We start from the raw sequence: 13027 nt of genomic DNA on the forward strand, positions 1-13027 counted from the left end.
TTTTTATTACTCCAGAAATTCTAATATTTAAAATCAGCACATATAAGATTCATCAATAGATTGTATAATCAATATCCCCAAGGCAATATTGGCTTTGTATTCTCACCATTTTTCTCTGTAATATTATCATTGGCCTGGTTTTATTTTTAAAGTTTTTTTTAATTATATTTGTGTGTGTGTGTGTGTGTGCACGCGTGCGCGCGTGCGCACGCGTGTCTATGTGTATTTGAGTTGGTATATATTACATGCATCTAGGAACCCACCAAGGCCAGAACAGGGTATTGGATCATCTTGGAGCTGGAAACTGAACATCAGGGTCTGCCTTTCTATCACTGTGATAAAACACTGTGACTAAGGCAACTTAGAGAAGAAAGGGTTTATTTAGGACTTACAGTTCCAGAGAGTTTGAGGCCGAAATGTCAGCACAGAGGTAGCAGTCTGGAGGTGGTTAGGGCACAAACTGAGAGCTCACACATCAAACTACAGACAGGAGCGGGGAGAACCTGTCTCCAGGGATACCCATCCTCCAGCAAGGCCACAGCCCCTAATGCTGTCCAAATAGCCAGAATCTGGTGACAAAATATTTGAATGGCCAAGACTTTGGTGGGGGACTTCTCAAACAAACTATCTTAGGAACATACTCTACAGGGCCGTTAAGTCCTCTTAACTGCTGAGCCATCTCTCTCTCTTATTTTATTTCACAAATTAGATATTTCTATTATGATTATTATTTTCCTACAAATATCTGTTCAGATTTACTCCTACAGTTCATTGGTTTGTGTCACAATCCCCTCTTCTTATCAGACTTCTTGAATCACTTTTGTGTTCTCCAAAGAATATGCGTTGGGAGGTTGTTTTCAGGCAACATTTCCTGTTGCACAGGCTAGCCTGGAACCTACTGCAGTTACCTCTTGAGCAGTGGTGTTGAGATGACAGGTTTGAGCCACCACAGCAGACTACAAGAACAGACTTGAAGAAGCGTTCATTTTGTTGTCAGTCTGGCAGTGGGAAAGCACTTCTTTTCCTGTCTGTTGCATTAGCACTGGGACATTCATTCTTTTTCATACAAAAAAGTACTGTCCTTTTCCTCAGGATGCTCTGAGTTTCTTTTTTCCTGTTCACAGTGATTTTAGTACACCTGACATAGCTCCAAGTCCGTTGCTGTTCTACTCTGGATACATTGGATTGCCTGGATTTGAAGACTCGCCTTTTCATCAGTCCACTCTTTGTCAATCACAGCCTCCTGAAGCTCTCTTTTCTTTATGTTATAGCTCCTCCTTCTTGTCTCTCAGCATATATTTTGTAATTTAGACATATTTTTGGTCTTATTGCATTATGGATGATGACTTCAGATCAGTCTCCTGCTTGTCTCGATTAGATAAACAATTTACTTTGAATCATTAGAGTGTTGATTTCTACAAAGTGTATTTGATTACTTATACAAATATGCCTTGTCATTTTTTATAGTCTCTTAATAATAGTTTAGATTCTTTATCATATTGCAACCTGTATATAAACATTTGAACAAATATGAATTCATATGTGTCCTATGGTTCAGTTCCTGGCAGTGTTTTCTTTACTGTTGGCTTGTTTGGTTGACTTATCATGGTGCTCACACATTAACCTTTTGTGTTTGGTTTTGTGATCTGCTTAGTGTTTTCTGAAACCCAAGATGGGCCTGACTAGGTATAGAGCATAAGACTAGGTAGGTATAGACGATAAGAACGGTTGCTAGAGAGAAAGTTAAAAGGGGAGCATAAAATAGTAGAAAATGTGTTCTTTTCTGACATACAGGCACTGAATTTTGAATTCCTTCCCTATTTCTAATTGACCATCTGATTGTCATTCTCACTTTGATGGCAGAATAACCAATGTGTGTTCAAGTGGGTTGAACTGAGATGCTGGATAAAGAGCTGGAAAGAAAGAGCAGATTATAATTGGTAGATTCCCTACCTATTCTTTGAAGCTAAGTAAAGTTGACCATGCCATTTGGAGATAATCGCCAGAACTAGGAGACCTGATTGTAAAACCTATAGGCTGAAATGTCTGATGGGTAATTGATGCTGAAATGCCTGGTGGGTGATTGATGCTCTGGTTAGGACATAAAAAGGAAGAAAGGGATGAACAGGTTAAAGTTTGCCTAATCTTTTTTCTTCGTGCTTCTTTATCCAGACAGAGTGTGGGGAAGGAAGCTTGAGTTTCCCTCCACAATCTCCCCACCAGTATCACTTCCCAGCCTGAGGTTTGACTTCATACACCATTGGACCACTGAGTATCTCTCCTTTGTAAAAGAAGAGACTGGGGACATGATGACTCCGTTATCATTTTCATCTAATTCTCCCAGTTCTCAGCTTGGTTTGGAACCATGGGTAGAGATGGGGGCCTTCTAGAACTTCATCACCTTCTTTGACTTACTGAATCATAAATTTCTAGGGCTGCCAGAGCTTAAAAATTAGTTTCCTATTTGGCCCAGGCAAAGTGGTTAAAGGGAAACAAAAAACAAACAATGTAATGTGCATGTGGGGTTGAGTGATTTTTATTTTTTTTTAATCTTCTCTATGTTGAATAAGAATAATGAAGTCCCAGTGAGTACCAACACTTGGAAGTCATGAACTTGGAATCTTCACACACAGACTTTCTCTAGTAGTTATGATATAGAATCAAACAGTGGAGAGTATATTCCACACAAACACACACAGCTCTAGAGTGAAATAACAGGAGCATGTGGGTGACCATCTGGAAAAACTGTGTTCATCTCACATTAATGTAAAGTGTTTGTTAAGCGACTTTCTTCCTGTTTATTCACCAAAGGAAAGGTCTGAATTTCATTTATTTCTGACTTCAGTCCTTGTAACAATACCTGTAATATGTTGACACTCAGTAGGTATCTGTTGAATATATGAGAAGCTGCCATTATACTAGGATTGTTTGGCAGAAAACATACAACTGAAAGAGCAGAAGAAGGGGGGGGAGAAGGAACGGGAGGAAGAAGGGGGGGAAAAGGGAGGAGGAGGATGGAGGAGTAGAGAACGAAGGGAAGAGGGGGAGAGGGGAAGGATTATGGGGAGGAGAGAGGAGAGGGAAGAGGATAGAGAGGAAGGGAGGATGGGAGAGGAGGAGGGGGAGAGGAAAAGAAGGGGAGGAGGAGGGGGCAGAGAAGGAGAAGGGGAGAGAGGAGGAGAAGAAAACCTTAATCAGCTTCTCCTTCTTTGCCTAAGTCTTCTTTCTGAAGTATCACACAGTGAACTTTGAAAATCACAGCTGAACAATATTTACAGATAGATTGAGACTCTTGAGTAGAGAACAAGGAAGTGAGGAACTCCATTTTAAGGTTTCTATGTGAGAAAGGTGTTAGGGAGCTGGGAGGTGAGTCTGTTACCTATGTAACTGCTACAGCTCATGGGTTACCACCTGAGATATCAGGGTGGAGGAAGGCAGTCAGGTTGAGAAAGGCCTTGCTGGGAAGAGGGAATGATGCAAAGGTGTGTAATTGGATCTTAGCTGAGGTCTAAGGTATTCAGGAAACACATTTTTTTCTGCTTTGAACCTGAAAATTCAAAGTGAAACTTTGAGTAAACATGAGTCACTGGGTGATACGAACTCAAGCAGTTCCCACAGCTTTTGGGATCTAGAAGTTATGAAACAACTTGACCTGCTGAACTGTGACGTGACATGATTAAAAAAAATCCAGAGATGGAATCACTGTGAAATCATGAGGTTGTGCTGTGTATATACATTTACACACCTGTTCACCTAGTCCAGAAAATGATTGTCTAGGTGTTGTTTCCTGCACTGCACATGTCATTATGAGTGCCAGCCAGTCTCTACTGAGGGAAAAGACAAGATAACAAATGGTGGTATGAGAACAAATACGTAGAGACTGCAGACCACTTCCTGGGAGCAGGATCAAGGAGTCCCAAGAAGACATCTCAGGTGAAATGCTATCTAAACTGAGCCCAGAGGCAGAGATAGAAAGGCTCAAGTGCAGAAATGGTACAGGCTCCAAGAAACCCAACAGACTCAAGAATGGCATGGCCTGGGGACATCTGAAAATGATTATGGGTGAGGAGTCAGCAAAGATAAAACTGTGAAGGAAAGAGTCATGACTACATGCCTCACTTCCTCCTTCAGGAGGTCTTGGCAAATAAGAACACAGTCAAATGGTTCTCAACCTGTGGGTTACAACCCCTTTGGGGGTTGCGTAAGACCATCAGAAAATACAGTTTATAGTTAGCTTCGTAACAGTAGCAAAATTAGTTTTGAAGTAGCAACGAAAATAGTTTTATGGTTTGGAGGGGGTCACCACAATATAAGGAACTGTGTTAAAGGGTTGCAGCACTAGGAAGGTTGAGAACCATTGTTGTAGACCATATTGAAGTAGGATAGGCACAAGGTGGAGAAAGCTATTCCAGCAGGCTGTCACAGAGCCCACAGAGGATGATGGTGACATAAAACTAGGTTGGAATTGGGGACAATGGAGTTATGTGGGAAATGGAATCTGAAAGCAATGTTGACTCTCGGAACAACACCCAGGGTTTCCAGAATTCTCTACTGATGTGGTCAATTCACTACGGAATGTAAGAAGAAGCTGTTCAGAGTTTAAGCAGAGCTTCATTGGGCTGAGTTTAAAGTAACACTGAGTCATCAAAGTAGAGGTGCCCTGTAGGTAACTGGAACTCAGGAAGGTAGTTGGGTTAGAAGTCAGGTTGTGAGTTATTTCAATAAAATAGAAGTAATGGTAGTTGTAGTAGTAATAGTAGCAGTAGTGGTAAATAAGTTCCTACTGGAAATGGATGAAGTTTCAAGTTTTGAAATCTAGCAAAGTGAGAAAAGAGAAAGAGAGTCTGGGATGAATGACAAAGAAGAGTGACATTTGAGGAAATAATGAAGAAGCAAAGGTGCCTAAGATGTATTCAAGGGGTAGGAAAAAGGTGGGGAGGCACAAGTATCTGCCTGAAGTCAGAAAGGGTTCCCAGCAGGGAGAGAACACAATTGGTGGAGGGGACTCCAGCAGTGCAATCCTTTGGCTTCCCAACAAGAACCCATTGTGCTCATCTGTGTGTTTTCCGGTTAGCCTCTGATGGTGGAGTGATGGAGGTAAAGTGCAGAGGGGGCGTGGCGATTCTTGCTGGTGAGCCAGCAGTGGAGAGCAAGGAGAGGTGCCTCTGGATTCTTGTTAGTGTTATAGTAATTCTGTAGTGTCCCTCCTTCCTTTGAAACCACAATAATTCCTGGGTACAACCATGACATGAATGTGGTCCAGCACGGGGTTCCTAAGATTGGAATCTGCCCCCTGGGTTTTAATACTCTCTCATGCACTGACCATGCCTGTGTGTTTAGGTCTCTTAAAGCTCTGAAACAATTCAGCTTGTTTATTCATCAGTTGGGGGTGATGAGGCATACACACCATACAGATTCGGTTCAAAGTCTTCAATAGGTGACTTGGCAAGGGCCCTGTCATGTGCCCGGTCATTTTTTTCCAGGCCTAGAGAACACTGACAATTTTGCCTCATCTCATTCGGAATATCTCCAACGAGTTTGAGTATTGGATGGGAATCTTTATTTGCCTTTTATAGATGAAAATAACTGAGTCAAATCGACTTAGCCAGAGTACTAGAGTTGGGCACAAGCCTTGGGAAACAAACAGAGAGCCATACCTACCCTTCTCTGTATTTCACACACAGTGATAGTGTCTCCAGACTCCCCCAGCCCCCGAGCCTGCCAAATTGTCTGACTTGTAAGGATGTATAAACATCACACCCAGGTCTGGATTACTGATAAAGATGGAACCACACTACCCACTAGGCTTTCTGAGCTGGTTACTAGGAACAAGCCCACCCTTTCACCTTCCCAAGATCAGTGGAGGGTATCTCCCAAGCCTTTGTGATAGAGTTGGTCCAGTGTGGTTAAGGACAAGCAATATGACCTTTGTAGGATCATGCAGTGACACCTCTGTGCTTCAATTTCCTCAGTTATTTAGAGGAAGCAATTAGACACACAAGTCAAGTCAAGCTACTATCCACTCAAGCGCAGGAATGAAGTTAAAGTGGGAAAAATACATATACACACACAGGATGTAACATTATATAGAGCATGATGTGACATCATGTGGTAGGAAGATAGTGTTATTAAGAAACAGATTTTTTTCTTATCAAGTTTCAAGTTTTGCTTATTGAAAAGCTATTGTACTGCAATGCTTGATGTTGCCTCTCTGGATCTGAGGAAAGGTAGGGTAAAAAGTACTTACTGACTTACACCCTATAAGCCACTGATGTCATTATAGACATGGCCTATCACAGCCTGGAATTATTCACCTTCATTTACATAAGGGAGGTTTATCTCTATCTTTGTGACATGATGAAACCTCAGACGACAGGATGATCCTGGAATCAGTCCTAAAAGACACAGCATCTCTGTCGGTCCTGTGCCTTCTTTTGTTGATGTTGCAGGAGACCTGAGTAATGTAAGCAAGAAAAAATTTTAAATAAACACAGTGAAGGGAATCTTCTTTACCAAGAAATAAACATTAAAATATAACAACGAAGAGTAGAGGACATTCCTAAGTTGATAGAATGTTTGCCTACTATGTGCAAAGTTCTAGGTTTAATTCCCAGCAACATATAAACTGGATGAAGAAGTACATGCCTATGATCCCAGGACTTCAGAGATAAAGGCCGAAGGATTTCATGTTCAAAGTCATCCTCAGACATGACAAGTTCAAAGTCAGTCTGGGCTTTTTGAGATCCTTTTCTCAAAAACAAAAAGCAAGCAAATACCAGCAGCAGCAGCAGCAGCAGCAGCAGCAGCAGCAGCAGCAGCAGCAGCAACAAACACATTGATGTCTGGTTGACAAGCTCCTAGACCCTAACACACCATTAGGATTGCTGGAGCATGTCTTCTTACACAGCAGACAGCATGTCTAGCTGAACAACTGCACACATGGGAGGGGGGAGCATTAGGGGCTGTGGATTGGAAATGAGGAAGAATGTGCAAGCACTGTAAGATACCTGCACACAGCCTTGTTCTCTTGCACAAATCTGGCAAGTTCCCACCTAGTTCCAGCCACCCACAGAGCATGGAGGGGTAGGCAACGAGCTGGAGCAAGCACTATCAGGAAGGTACAGGTTTCTGTGGCTCCTGCTCACTGTGATTCCAAAGTGCAAAGCCATCCTTAGGCTACAGGAAGATGAAAGTCTGCTCGTAATCCCTTACCATCTAATCTACCACCCTCGACTCTGAAGCCATGTTTGTGTTGGACCTATTTTCATAGAATAATTAAAGTCAGATAGTCATTCATTTATTCATTTCCTCTTATTGAATTACAAATGAGGTCAAATAAAGGACTTAAGCCTTCAGAGGGTTAAAATGAATATAAATACCATTCCCAGAGGACTTACAGTCTATTAGAAAAAAAGTAATATATATGCACAGATGAGTATTATACAAGGCAGAAGATGATCATTATTGTAAATGTATTTGGAATAGGTTCCCTTGGGCAACCAAAGAAGTGGATGATATGATTTTCAGAAAAAGTAGTCACTGGGAAAGATAAAAAAAAATCCCATTCCCGATTAAAGACATGGGAAGAGGGTCACAGAGCCATAGGGAATGGCTAGAAGGAAGCATGATTTGTAAAGTTGGCAATAGGAAATGAGTTTGCTGGCCAGACTAGGAACACATAAAGAAGACTTTCTTTGTCTAAGATACAGTAACTAGGACTTCACTAGGCCATGGGTGAATGGGGGCAGTTCTGTACAAGAGGTATCTCTATTCATTACTGTACAGGGGAAATAGGAGGAGGGAGGTAACCTGGTGCACAAGTGTAAAGACACAAGTTGGATGCCTGATTCCTGAGTAAAAAAGATGGGCATGGTGGTGTGTGCTTGGGTTCCCAGTGCTGGGATTAGAGGAACAGGAGGATCTCTGAGGCTTGCTAACTGCCCAGCCAACCTAACCAACTGGTGGGATAGAAGTCCCAATGAGAGACTCTGTCTCAAAAAAAAAAAAAAAAAAGTTAAGGTTGCTAGCTTCTGAGGTTGACCTCTGGCCTTCCTGTGCAAGTGCATCCCATACACATGACTCCACATATACATACATGCAAGAAAACAACCTGTTTGTGACTTGTAGGATAGGACCAGGTTGTGAGGGGTGAGAAGAAGGCAAGGAGAGGGAGCTTAATCAGAAGATATTTGCAGCTAGTGAAGTATCAGTCAGCAGAAGGAGGAGATCAGGGTTACGGTGACGTTTCCTACCTGCATGACTGGCAGGTTCTTGCACAATCCACCACAGGCTCACACCTGCTTCTGCTGGGCTCTGATTGCCAAGTGGCCACAATGGGCCCCCCACCCCCCAACAGTGGCAGAGTATCGCATGCCCACTGGTGTGCACTGTGCATGCCTTTGCTTTGTTTCCTTTCCTACTCTTGCCCTCATCTCCCAGGCATGACTCACTGGCTGGTCCCCAAGGGTGTGGGCTCTGTATGAACTACTCTTTGTTCTTGGTCTTCACCCATCCATCTAATCAATGAAGACAGTTCTTCCAAAATGATTGCTAGGTCTGTTCACTACCTCCCCCACCCCTTACTAAAAGCATCCAGAGGTCTTTCAAGTCCTCCATAGCCATGTCTAGAAAATTTATATTTGTTGAGAACTGTTTGCCAAACATTGTTCTGTTCTGCAGGCTAAAAATAGAGTAAGTAATGAGTTTCTCTTCTCTCTAAGTTTGTATCCTTTTGAGAAGGAACCCTTCCATCTTCTCCCCTCCTTCCTCTCCTCATTTTAAATCTCCTTCCTTCTTGTCTTGTCCTGGGTTTCTCCCCACCTCTGGTACCCTTGTAGAAAAGCATCTTCCACATAGATATTTACCAAACAGAGGGGACTGGGTCTAAAACCTTTAGGAGCTCTGCTGTGCCTATTAAAGGGACTCTTGCCTCACAGAAGTCCATTAACTGTGCACTGAGCTCTCAGGACATTCTATTGCTTCCACATATGTGGGTGTTTGCCAAGGAGGCTAGGCTAACTGGCCAGCAAGCTTCTAGGCACCTGCTGTCTTTGCCTCCCATCTTATCATTGCTGGGATGATCAGCACATGCCATATCTGGCCTTTTAATGTGACTTCTGAGGGTTGAACTCAGAGCTTTTCATTTGCAAGGCAAACCCCTTTCTGATTGAGCCATCCCCCATCCCCCACCCCAGTATGGTCTTGTTTTTGGAGAGGTCATGTCACCATATTATCATCAATGTGTGTATATGTTGGGGGAAGGCAGGCTAAACAAATATGGGTTAATTAATAAAAATTCAGATCAGTGGAAGTATACTAGTGCAGGGTCTTCTCTGTCAGTTGCCACTCATTGAATCTAATGTGATTAGGTGCTTATATTCACACACAAAGGGCCTTTCCATCATGGGAATGCTGGTAGAGTGGTGAGCTGGGGTACAGGGACTTTTTAAAGTCTTCTCAGCAACTTTTTGACTCTTCATTCTGGATGAGATGGATTGAATGGGACAAAAGCTGGCATTGGAGTCACACAAGCTCTTGCTCATGTCATCTTATCTGAGGATGCCCTTGCCCTCTTGGTGCAGAATGGTGAACACAGTGGAGGGGCTGGCCTCAATGGAGAGGAGAGCTGGGCACCCAAACAGCTCTCAGAGACTGATACGGTGATGAGGTGCTAAGCCACAGTGGACCTCACTGTTCTTATACCTACAGGCTTCCCAACCCAATGCAGAACATTATTGCCATGCAGGCAGCTGTGGTGAGGATAGCATGGATGGTGGGCTTTGCTCGATGTAGATGTGCTTCAGGATCAGATGCCTGTATTGTAACCATGTTCTGCCACAGATCTGCCATCAGCATTGGGTAGGTGGTTTATACTTCTGAGACTCAGCATCTAGATAGGTCAAATGCTAGAGCTCATATCTAAAGGGCTCTGACTAAGCACCTCTAAATTATCCTTATTGAAATCACAAGACAGAAACACCATCTTCCTTCTTTACCCAGACAGTTCCTTCTACTCTTTTGGGTCCTGTTCAGACTGTCTTCTAAGAGTCAGTTTGAGTTGTTAGGACTTACTGGTCGATTGCCAACATAGCTTGTACTTCGTGAATTACACTTTCTCCTTCAAACCAGGGTTGCACCTTTTTTGTCACCAGGTCACCCGGGCCTGCAAATGATAGGTGGCTCGGCCAGCAGTTATGGAATGGAAAGGGCTGCCACTCAGGCTCTGTGATGGTTAACAGGGTCTCCACAGCACAGGTTCTAGAATCAGTTAAGAGAAGAAACTCTGGACATGTCTATGTGAGAGTTTGTAGACTTTGCTAATTAAGAAGACCCATCCTAACTGTGGGCAACACCATTGCAGGGGGTAGGACCCTGGAATGCATAAAAGGGAGAAAGTGAACTGAGTATCAGTGTTCATGTCTGTCTGCTTCCTGTCACTGTGGATGTCATTGTAACCAGCTAGGTCAAGCTCTTTCCGCCATGCCTTCCCTACCACAATGGACTGGACCATGACACTGTAAATTGATTTTGTCATAGCAAAGAGAAAATTAACCAATAGGGTTTAATTGCTATCTGGATACAGGCATTCAAAGGTTTCTATCTAGATGGCATTTTAGACAGTTATTTAAAAAATGATATAAATGTACTCATTCAAAGACTTCCTTTAACATTTGAGTGAGATAGAAGATATATGGGGATCTACACCCTTTCCAAATACAAGGAAATTCTCTAGGATCCCTAGAGGGCTGGCAAGGTCCCATCAGCACAGAATTTTTTCATGGCAGAATTTCTGATGAAGTCAGAACCTTGGGGTCCTGTCTTAATGTTTCCTAATTAGGCAATGCTTGAATCAGAGAACTTTGAAGGGGGTATATTTTTTGGGGCAATATGGAAAAATCATGTTTGTTTATGATTCATTCTCCACCCCCCACGTGAACTGTTGGCATTATCTTTGAGGGTTTTCAAGATAAATAGATTGAGGCTGTTGTCAAGGTTGGCTGGATAAAAACAAACAGACCTAGGGTCTTCGGAGTGTCTGCCCTGCCATAGTCAGTCCCTCCCACCTTGATGCTCTTGTGGTCTGTGGAGCTGGAGAAGGGAAATACCCACATGCCATGCAGGGGCACACTCAGAGCCATGGTCACGAGTCACTAGCCAGTGAGGCAGTGACAGTTGCTTATGCTGCCCAGTCCTGTGTCAGGGCCTGAAGACACAAATGCAAACAGACACCATCATTATACTTGGCCTTGAGATGTTCCTTTCGTTACAGTAAAATATGCAAAATAAATTGTACTTATTGAATATCAAAAGCTTAGCTGAAGGAATGCCTGCTTTGCCAGGGATCCAAAGTGACACTGCCCACCCCAGCTCTGGCTCTGTGAATGAGCGCCTTCCTCTGAGGACCTTGATCACAGTAGCTATAAATAGAGACCTCTTATTATTTATAAGTTGGACTCTCCAAGTCCTGTTAGCACTGAGGCAAAGTTAGAAATTAGGGCTATCATGAACAATATGATGTCTCTAATGGGAGAGATTTAAGAGATTTTTCAAAAGGAAGACACAGTCACTAAACAGCTTCCTTAATTCTTATACATTTTCTGAATATTTGTATACAAAATTCCAGGCCCACAAATCATTCTATTCAAAACTTCACAATCACTGTACCATTTCCTAATGTTTAATGTTGCTGTGGTGATTTCTGAATCCATCCATGTTTAGGGCTCCTGTGGTCAGCTGTTTCTTCTTGGTTGCTTGCTGAAGATTTTCTTATCACTTAGTTTAAATAGCATTTATCCAAGCAGGCCATGGTGGCATCATCCTTGTGACAGCAAATTCTCCTGGTACACACTGAGATCCTTTATGTTGCAGACACAAGCCTCTACTTTTTTGGATTTTTCTCTTGTACACTTGGATCAAGGAAAACAGTTGTCTAAACATGACTACTCTGTTATTTGTTGTTGGCATGATTTTGAAAAGTGTGGTATTTTTATAGCTCTTTAGAACCTAGTGATTCTCAATTTAATGCTGTGACCCTTTAATACAGTTCCTTATGTTGTGATGGCCCTCAACCATAAAATTATTTTGTTGCTACTTCATAACTATAATTTTGCTACTGTTATGAATGTAGGTATTTGATGTATGATCCTAAGGGGTTGTGACACACAGGTTGAGAAGCACTGCTATTGATGTTTTTCTGGTTTTCCCCTCTATAACCCTGACTTGGACTTTTGTCATGTCAGATCAGCTCTAGTTCTAAGGCCTCTGATGTCCCTTTCAAAACTCCATAGTGACACTGTTTTTTAGCTTACTATCTTGTTCTCACCAGTAACAACACTTCTCACTCATTTGTCATCCTGTGACTCTGAGTTGTTTGTCCAGGTCTGCATGTTTGCTTTGGTTTTCTTGTCAGTAGAGAGTGACCATCAACAAGATTTTACTTCTACTTTCTAGAAAATATCTTTTTACTTCTAAAGCATACTCATAGTTTGTGCCCTTTAATTTCAGTTTGTCTTTTGACAGACACTTTGCATCATCTTCATACCGTCTTTGCTTTCTCTCTCTGTTTCTCCCTAACCAGAACTGATGGCAACCTGGAGGGCTATAACCAGGAATGGTGTGGGTGAGGACCAAATGTGGCACAGAGGGTTGGGTTGGTTGCTTCAACCCTTGTGCAGTTCCTTCTGGAAAGCCAGGACGTTGGACTTTGGGATAGGACTGCTCATCACTGTGAAGTCTTAAGACACCTCCTTCCTTTCATTAGGTCTGTTTCATTGAGCTGGGCAATCCTCAGATGAGAGCTTTGTGGGTTTTTGGTTCATGGTGTCTCTGTGGGATTCATGCATATGATGAACAGCATATGTTGGAAACATAATCCCACATGCAAGAAAGTTGGGAGGTGGGGGTCTTAGGAAGGGATCAGGCCTCAAGAACTGCCTCATTAGTGGATTAATGCTTTCATCTAGGAGGTACCCCAGAAGATGTTCATTACACCAGAGTAGGTGGATACCCATGGGTGCTGCCTTATAAA

The sequence above is a fragment of the Phodopus roborovskii genome, unplaced genomic scaffold, assembly GCF_943737965.1.
Source record: "Phodopus roborovskii unplaced genomic scaffold, PHOROB, whole genome shotgun sequence".
NCBI lineage: Eukaryota > Metazoa > Chordata > Mammalia > Rodentia > Cricetidae > Phodopus > Phodopus roborovskii.